Source organism: Cheilinus undulatus, linkage group 1 (genome assembly GCF_018320785.1).
Source record: "Cheilinus undulatus linkage group 1, ASM1832078v1, whole genome shotgun sequence".
Taxonomy (NCBI): domain Eukaryota; kingdom Metazoa; phylum Chordata; class Actinopteri; order Labriformes; family Labridae; genus Cheilinus; species Cheilinus undulatus.
Genome location: NC_054865.1, coordinates 55027712 through 55037781, shown reverse-complemented (window position 1 = coordinate 55037781; position 10070 = coordinate 55027712). Strand labels below are relative to the sequence as shown.

The 10070-nt window shown below is 41.0% G+C and overlaps 1 long non-coding RNA gene across 1 annotated transcript in view; it reads right to left on the bottom strand.

Annotated features, from left to right (window-relative positions):
• Positions 1 to 3696: 3696 nt before the first annotated feature.
• The window catches only part of LOC121512866, a 145923-nt gene continuing 139549 nt past the window's right edge, over positions 3697 to 10070 (bottom strand). Inside the window, exon 4 of the long non-coding RNA XR_005992143.1 lies at positions 3697 to 3763. This is a non-coding gene — a long non-coding RNA (uncharacterized LOC121512866). The remainder of the gene's footprint in view (positions 3764 to 10070) is intronic.

Sequence of the window (10070 nt, the reverse complement as noted above, 5' to 3'; positions counted from 1 at the left end):
GAGACTCCTGGCACCCCCCTCAGTGTCTAAATGAATGGGGCTTGGTGTACTCTGTGTTCACCAGGCAGTTTATAAACAGACTGCAATCATTTCCTTGCAGTTTTTCATGGGTTTAAATGATAAAACAGATGTTCTAAGTATTTTTCTGCTCTGAAAAGTAAAATTCTTGAATGTGGCTTTGGGGTATTTTGCAGTGTTTGGAGGCTTCAGTATTTATCTGGATCAATAGACATTTGCATTCATACAGTGGATCCCTCCATGCTGCCACTCACTCCATCAGCGCTCCCTCACTGCATCAGCGTCTAATCATTTCTTTCTCCCTGTGTTTGTTTCCTCACAAGAACTATTCATGCAAGATATTTTCAACACCTGCACCCACCACCAAACACACACAGAGCACCGTCATGGCCCCGAGCCAGCTCCTCTTGATACCTCACACTTAGCACTTACATAATGTGGCTTATTGCGAGAGGCGCAATCCAAAACGTTTGCTAAGCAAAGTGTGTGGGTCAGGCATATTCTTAGGCCTGTAGCTGCTGAGCCGAGGGTGAAAACAGCCCGTATCATCCCGAGCCACAGGACCGAGCTGAATGGTTTTGACTGTTCGGGGCGTCCTGTCGTCACGTGCGCGCCGTGTCTTTGTAGTGCAGATTTAGACCATATGGCCGGGCCATGTGATGTGACAAATGGAGGGTTATTTATGGTTATTTTTTCTAAAAGTATTCCATGCTTGTCAAAGGACATAGAGGAGAGGTGGGAAGAAAGTGAGCGTGTGGTTTGTAATGTTAGAGCGGGTTATGTAATAATAAAGAAGAGTACATGTGAGTGGAGCTGTTAACAGAGAGGTAATCCACAGTTTGACTAATCAATTTGAGACACTTTTCTGCAAGGGAAGCTTTAGATTTGAGAGTTGTAGCTTCTCTCTTGTGTTCATTTGCTGTGTATTTGAACAGTTTGTAAAAACAGTCGTGTTAATTTTTGCCTGTTGGTCGAAAAAGTAGACTATTTATAGGCAGAGTTATGGGTTGAAGAGGTGTCAGCTTTTTTGTCCTCTATAAACTCAGTGATATTATCAATAATAGCTGTTTACAGTTCTCCTCTGGTAAAAAGAACAAACAGTGATGAACCACACTGGGGCTTTTTTTGTTCACAATGCAGAACCAGAGGATGATTTCTATCTGGACAAAGTGGAGGAAAGGACTCCCTTAGTTACTTTTCATGAACAGTGATCCCACAGGGCTGCAGTAATCAATTCTTTTTGTAATCGAGTATTCTATCTTCTATTGGTTATTGAGTACGCTAATAAGGAATATTTAGGGCAGAGCATTTTTGAAATGAATCACTTTTGCCTCATTGAAGAGTAACAATAACAGACGAATGAGAAAACATGACAGGCTTCGTAAATTAACTATAACTTGTGAATTTAAAATGGCCATTATTGCACATGACAGGTTTTCTAACAAAAGTATATTTTTAAATGTGCATTTCAGTCCTAATGATCTTAAACTTGATTTGAAATTTAAAAGGAAAATAAATTACATTGTTAACTATGTTTGAGTGCTAACACTTTTTTGTTTTGTTTCACACATCCGTCTGGAAAACCTTCCATAGCCAACGTTTGGGAAAGTGCAGAGCTTTTAAAAAAAAAAAAAAACTCGGAGGGTGTTTGGATGAACGTTCTGTGTGTAACATCTTCACGGGCCAATCAGAGCAACAAAACCAAGGAGTAAACGCCATAGAGAACTGCATAACGTGAACCATGGTGACGGTAGACATCCCAGTACACGACTTTTGTTGTTTTTGAAAAGAAAACTCTCTGCTGTTCTTTGTTCTAGTTCACATTATGCAGCTCTCTATGGAGTTTACTCACCAGTAGCGGCGCACCTTGGTGTTCTGTTGCTCTGATTGGCCCGTAAAGATGTGACAGAACATTCTTCCAGTCACCCTCAGAGTTTCGTTTCAAAGACTCTGCCCTTTCCCAAACGCCGTTTATGGGACTGAAGTCGAGTCTTCTCGATTATATGCTTGCACTTTGGGGTTTTGTCACGTAAGATGAGAATTTTACCGTAATATTTAATGTAAAAGACAATAGGGTAGCCATGGCAGCTGGGACAGGCCCTGTTTTATCACCAGGGGCCCCCAGATCAGGTTTGGTGCAGCCAATCGTCACTACAGTCATGTTTTGTGTCCTATTATAGCAGCTAGTTAAGCAGCTGGTTGGTCTTTTTAGTAAACTGAACCCTGATGTACATGAACTTTTAACACCGGGCCCTACAAGTTCAGCCAGCTCCAGCTCCAGCCATTGCGGTTCCTTGGGCAAAACGAGGATTTTCTGCAGGGATCAGGCAGGTACAGTCTTTCAGCTGAGCTGTGCCACTTGCTGTTTGATCGTGAAGTCAACAGCAATTACGAGTCTTACCTTCCTACCTTTCTTTCCATTTGAATCAATCAGGATACACAGTGCTGTAGTTTCCCAACATGCACCTGAACGCCTCAACATCCCTCCTCTCTTCCATCTGTGTTTTGCTGGTTCATAAGTGGAGGTGAGCTGGGAGGTTGCCAGCTGGCTGCAGGTTTACATTTACATGATATTCACAGCAAAATCCACATGTGAGGCTTGTACCAGCCCCCCTTTCTCGGGAAGCAACCGCATAAATCTCAAGCTGACCCTGAGTTTATTGATGAAACTGCTGAGGGACTGATGTAGAACATGGCTTTGACTTTTGGGCATCTGTAATAGGAAACTTTTTCCACCTATTTTTGATGCTGCCTCACAGGTACACCAGCCTGTCTGACATCTTTAATATTTGAGTAAAATCACAAACTATCAGAGTTTCCTCTAACCTGGAGGGTCATTTCTGTTCAGATGAACCGGCTGGTTTGTGGGATTTTGAACGAACTCAGTAGGGGTGCTCGGTGAGATATGCTGGGGTTGTCCTACCATCAGATAGCTTTGCAGTAGCTTTCATGAAGTGTCTTTCATGCCTACCATGATAGGGAACATTTGGTTAGCTGTGTTTTTCAAGAAGGCTGAGTTTAAGTAGTTCAGAAAATGTTCAGTGGAACTAAAAATGGGATTATTTCTATGCATAATGAGCAGCCTCTCTGCAGTGATCTGGGCTCTACTGGTCTGAAATCCTGGAGAAGCTCTTAATACACGATGGTATCTTTAAAAGTAGAGTAAAACACTGCAGAATACAGAAATATCTCAATAGGAATCATTTATTCACTGCTCTTTCTCTGCTTCATGCTCCGTTCTGCTGAAGTGCTTGCACCTGTATGTAACAGAGTTCACACTCGCACAGTTCTAATGACCACAGGTTGGCAAAAGGTTAAACTACTTAAAGACGGGAAAGCTGAAATGTCTCAGAGTTAATCGGATCTCTTCAAACTGTGGAGATTAAAAGTAACAGGCCTGGATTTGGCTTTTCCATCCTGGTTATCACTCTGGCATCTACATTTACAAACGTCTGATTGAATTATGCTCCCCACGGCCTGTATTCTCCGTGACAGCACACACTTCCAGATTGAAACAACCTGCTCTGCATAACAGAAGCCAAATTGTGCTGACAACCACAGGTCAAAGTCACGACTGACCCTGTTGACAAATGGCTCATTGAGCTCCTCAAAAAATGAGTCCTACCTGCAGCCGAGACACCCATCCGTCTTCTAGATGAGCTGAAACCTGTTCAGGGTCACAGGGGGGCTGGAGCACATCCCAGGATTCACTGGGGAAAAGGAAGGGAACAGTCTGGACAGGATGCTGGAAATTCACAGAGCAGAAACAAAGACAGAAAACACATCAGGTTTATTTCTTATTCCTGAGGGGAATTCTGAGTTTTTAGCTTACCTAACCTGTATGACTTTGGACCAAAGCACAGACTCTTTCCTTTTTCTCACTAAGAAAAGAGAGAACAACTATGCAGTGGCAGGAGCAATGACAAACTGACGAGGTACAATGATGGCTTTAACCCTACATGAGCTCACATATGCAAAATACACTTTTTCAGTAACCTTGCAAAGCAGATGGTTACGCCCATTTCCTTGTTTTTCACTGGCGAATCCATCTTGCAAAGCTCCCATCTGAACCGTTTGGGCCCGGTTAGAAAGTCCAACTCCTTACTTTGGCTTTTTAATCCCATATTTTAACTTTTGAGAACTTGATTTCTTTAATTTTTTTCTCATATTTTGACATTTGCAATACATTTTTTTCACTTTTGATATCATATTTTTACCTTTTACAGTCCCAATTTTGAATTTAAGTGATATTTTTAACTTTTGAAGTCATCATTTTGAATTCTAGCTCATATTTTGACATTTTCAACCCCTAATTTTTGGCTTTTTAATCTAATATTTGGAACAATCAGACTCACAATTTAAAATTGTCATATTTTGACTTTAAACTCATGATTTCAAATTTGAGCTCATATTTTGACCTTTCAAACTTATGATTTCAACTTTCTCCTCATATATTTACTCTCTAAAAACATTATTTTTTCTATTTTTAATATCCTGTTCTGATCTTTTAAACTTAAAAAATTGGACTTTTTATCACAGATTTGAGCCTTTACACTTATCATTTTTACTTTTTTGAATTTCCAAATCAGTGCTGTTTTTTCATATTTCATGACTGGTGAAAATGAGGTTAACTGTTATGGTTAAATGGTGACCCTGTTAGGCTCTCAGGTTAGACCCAAATCCAGAATCCGGCCCCTGCTCTGATTGAGTTTGACGCCCCTGCTCTGCAGAATGAATTGGCACACAGAAACCCTCCACAATCTTGTGGAAAACCTTCCAAGTGCATGCATTTGTCATTACAGTCCTGTCTGGTGTGTTATACCTCATAAACTGGCGTCTGCATGTGTCAGACAGTAATGTCGTTGTAGATCTGATACCCAGGCAGCAACATGTGTCCAAATGTTTACATATTAGGTATCAGCAGTGATGAAAAGAATGATTCTATTTTCACAGATGAGAGCTGATAGTGAAATGTGATCTGGCTGTTACTGTAATAATAATACATCATGTGCATGTCTGTTTTATATTTGACCTCTGAAAGCCTGCTCTTAATTTGAAAGGCCCTCTGCAGAAAGACAATATTTTCACACTGAATTTTAATACCAATCTTTTCAAGATTTCCTCTTTAATCTTTTTCCCCTAAATGCCATAGCATTAATTTTAAATATGCACGTGCCAGCAGTCTTGTTCTTTCCTTCTCTGATACTTTTTTTTCACCAAAACAATCAACAGAAGCAGATTTTATGTGACTCGCATTCATGTGCCATATGTGGAAGATAAGATCAGCACATGAAAACATTGCTCTATAGTGGAGGGAACCTTTAACATGATACCAGTACCCCAACAAACAGCAGGAGGCCTTGTTTTATACAGCTGAACACCTTTTAAAAGTGTTTTTCATTGTTTCGTCTCTGTGAGTGTGCAGGGCTTCCCACAAAAGGCCACTCTAACAGGAGGAAAAGAGAGACGTCTTTGCAAACAATGCGTACATGCCCCCAAACAGCCCTGAGGTACATTCTTGTACGCCATAACAACAGAAATCACTGAAGGTATGCGGAGACATTTAGTAAGCACGTTACTGCAGAAAATAAACAACTAAATGGTAAAAATCTGACCTGGAAAGCTCTAATGTTTCTCCCACTGAGCAAGGCTGCTGATAAAAACATCATGAAGCAGTGAAAAAATGATCAATAAGGCAAAATTACACACTGGACAAACAAAATACACCCCCTTATTTAGAAAAAAAAGATCTTACATGCTGTTTATGACTATTATTGAAATTATCATTTTTTTATTTTAGCCATCATGCCTCTCTGATAAAATCTCTGCTATGAAATGGAGAAACTTGAAAAGAAAACAGCCTAAAGAAACAAACCTAAAAGCTCATGAAGCAGGAATGTCCTCTGTCCTGCCAGTTCATCAATCAGCCCTGATAAAGAGCCGTCAGCTCTCTGCGGCCAACATACACAAAAGACGATCAAAGCTGTGTGAGCATTCACGATAACCGTCGTCTCTTTAGAATAGGAGTCCTATCGAGCTAGCTTCTAACGTCATTAAGGGACGGTTCAAAGGGGACGTGACTTAGCGGGCAGTTTTAACCCCTGAGGTTAGCACTCACTGCTGTTATTGACGACTTCTTTGAAAAACTATCGGTCAAAGAAAGTTTAGAGAAAGGGAAGCAAAGGTGCTGATGAAGAACACTGATATGTCGACTCTTTTCATGCTACGATGGCATCGCAGCAGCAGCAGCTGGAGGCAAAACAAAGCAGGAGTGGAGACAACACCAACATAGGGTGGTGAGCCTCAAAGGAGCCTTAAAGTGCTGTTTTATTAATGCTATTTAAGGTATTTCTGCATATAAAATGTACACCTTTCATATGAAATCATAACTTTTATTGTTTATATTGTTTCAACTTAAATGCACAGCATGTAAAATTCCACCACCAGGGGGCTCTCAACCAAAACAGTAACACAGTATGACGAGCACAGGCATGTCCCATCTCTGCTGTTTACTTCTCCTTTCAAATTAAAGACTATTCATTTAAAAGCCCCTCTTAAGGCATATTTACTAAACAGAAAACTGGCGTTTTGTTTTTATTCGTAAAATTTTCCACAATAAGGGAAAAATGCACTTCCTGGTTGCAGTGGAATCAGCTCCAGAATGTGCATCTAGCGTTGCTTCCAGTACACATTCTGGAACCAGAAAATGTTATCCCTGCTGGATATTATTGCAGCTGTAAGTGATATTATTAGTTGGTGGAAGTGTTCAGGAACAACAGCATCTCAGCCATGAAGTGGAAGACCATGTAAATTCACAGAGCAGGTCAATGACCGCTAATGCAGACCGTACACCAGAAGACTTTGCTAAAACTCTAAAAAGACTGACATCTAAGACCCTCTCACATCTGAAGTCAATTTGTTGGCAAATCATTGAGTTTTTAGTCTCAGACTGAGCGAGCTGGAACTTTAGCAAGATTCCCATGATTTTACTCCGACTTTGGAATTTTGTCTGCGATTTTGAAATCAGAGGAAAAGTGGTCAGGTGTAAGGTTGCCTTGAGACATAAGGTTGTAAAAGTCACCAACACTGCTGACTCAACAGCTAAACAGTTCTGAACTGGCATGAATGTTAGCACTTAAACCGTATGGTGGGAGTATTATGCCTAGCAGCTGCATGCGAGCCTCACATCACCAAGTCCAATGCCAAGTGTCTGATGTAGTGCTGTAAAGCACACTGACACTTTACCTGCCTGTCTGTAAAGTTTGGTGGAGGAGGGATAATGGTATGGGGGTGTTTTCAGGGTTTGGGCTAGGATTCTATCCCCCAGTGAAGCCAATCTTAATGCTTCAGCATATCAGGACATTTTGGACAATGCTGTGCTTCCAACTGTGTGGCAACAGTTTGGGGAAGGTCCTTTTCTAGTCCTACATGACTGTGCCCCAGTGCACAAAGGACTACAAAGACGTGGTTTGATAAGGAACTTGACTAGGCCGCAGAGAGCCCTGACCTCAACCTCATCCAGCAACTTTGGGATGAACTGGAACAGAGATTGTGAGCCAGGCCTTCTGTTTCAAGATCAGTGCCTGACGTCATAAATGCTCTACAGCACTGATCATCAACTGGCGGCCCGGGGGCCATATCAGGCCCCCCAAAGCTTTCTGTTCGGCCCCCAGAAGATCATTAAATTCATAAAAGGAGGAAAAGAAGATGTTGATGGCTTGTTAAATCCACCCCAAAAATAATTAATATTGAAATTGTTTTAGAATGACTTAACATGTGATCGTTCTTTCTAGAAATTTACTGGTAAAAAAAAAATGTTTTAAATAGGGTGAAAGTTGGCAGAAATGTTACAAAAATGGACAGATAAAGTGATGACAAGGGATTAAAGAGTGGGAAAAATGGGTGATAAGTGGCAAAATGGGTTGTAGAGTGGCACAAAGGGACAAAAATTGACAGGAAAAGTGGTGAAAAGAGGTTTGAATGTTGCAAGACAAGAAGGGAAAAGGGGGAAAGAAGTATCAAAATGGGTCAAAAGTGGCAAAACAATGCAAAAAAGTAATCTAAATGGGAAAAAAGTGGCGAAAATGGATAAGAGTAGCACAAAGGGGATAAAACATGCAGGAAAAGTGGTTTAAAAGGGTTAAATAATGGAAACAATTAAGTTAAACTATCAAAAAGGGGCAGGAATATAGCAAAAATAGCCTGGCACAGTAGTTAGAAGATGTTAAAGAGAGGCACACAGGGGCAATAGTTATCAAGAGATTTGCAAAGGGGGAGTTAAAGAGTGGCAAAACGGGTGAAAAGTGGTAAAAGTTGGTTTAAAAGTGGCAAAAAAGTACTGAAAAGGGGTTAGAAAGTGGCAAAAAAATAGAAGAGAAGTGGAAAAAAATTGATAAAAGAGTAGCACAAAGGGGATATATCATGCAGGAAAATTAGTTCAAAAGGCATTAAAGAATGCCAAAAATTGGTTATAGAGGCAAAATAGTATCAAAAAGGGGTTAAAAGTCAAAAAAGAGTTAATACTGGTGCTATGCGGGCAGGCCTGCTGCTCAATAATATGCTAATCAGGCCAAAATATCGATGTAATTTTTGTTTATCTGAAAGTCCGGCCCCAGAGTTTCTGTCAAGACTAAATTTGGCCCTTGTGCAGATGTACTTGATGACCCCTGCTTTACAGAGTGAATGGGCACAAATTCCCACAGAAACACTCAAAATCTCGGGAAAGGAGGCTGCAAAAGGTGGGCCAACTCTATAGTAAGCACATGGATTTGAAGGCAGTGTAATATGGAGTTGTCAAGTGTCAGAATACTTTTGTCCATAAGGTGTACTTTCAATTTAAAAGCAGTTCTTTTCACTGTGCTGGTATGAACTTATGCTGCATCAATAATATTGTGCATCCCTATTATTTTGGTCTATCTACGGCAGATCTACTTTGTCACAGACCTTTAGGAGGACAACTTGCCCTTTCAGTGACCAATTACCTGCTCCAGGCTAATATCTCACTGGCTCCAGGCTATCATGTAATTGACAAAGACTGTTTGTCACCTCCCATGTCCCAGGTAAACTAAATGTTCACAGCCCAGGCTGACGAGAGCGCTTCATAAAGCACTATTGGGCTTACAGCCTCGGTGTAAGTCTAAACCAGCCTGCGGTTTCCATGAAGCAGTTACATAATGTCCCTCTATTGACAGAAAGCAACCTGAGTCTTTGCACCCTCCACTGTATCCCCTCGCTCTAATTGGCTGCATTAATCCGTCAGTATGTGCAGCTTTATTGTGTTTCTCTATTCTAGACGTGAAGATTGTATTGCTAATTACACATATGCCTCCGTGTTGAGTTTCTGCACCCAGAGGAAAATCATCTGCCGTGGATGCTATTGCCTTACAGCTATTATGAAAAAACTGCAGTTGTTGCATGTAATGTGCTTAAGAGAGAAAGGTTCGTTTGGCTTCAAACAGAGGGTGAAAAGTATAGAGGAGAAAATCAATGTTTACAATATGAAAAGGCTTACTGCTCTGTGAGTTTGCCTGCAGTGCACACACAGGTATGTTTGGTCAAAATGTTGATTAGGTTTGCTGTCACACACAGACAATCTGGGGCAGCAGAGGATTACAGATTTGTTGAGGCTTTAGAAAAGGTAAGCATTTCAAGGATTTGTCATATCAAGTTTTGGGTTTTTTTTTTTTTTTAACCTTCATTCTCCAGAGTGCTACCTTAAACCCCACGGTGCTGCAGCTTTTTTATGAACAAGCCGAAGATTTGATTAAATGCAGCAGCAGCTCAACCATAAAAGTTTCCTCTCGCTCTCCCGCTCCCTGTGAAGATGAGCCGGAGAGTAGAGGACGGGCACCCTGCTGCTCCTGTAAACTTTTTGAGAGGCCGCAGATGCTGATCCCGCTGTGGGACGCAGGAAACAGACACTACGCATGCATCAGGATGTGTCGACAGAATCACTGGAGAGTGAACTTGATAACCATGCATGCACTGCAGGAGCTATCTACTGTAAAATGCATCAGAAACAGCTCCATAAAGGCTCATTTGGTATTTTTAAA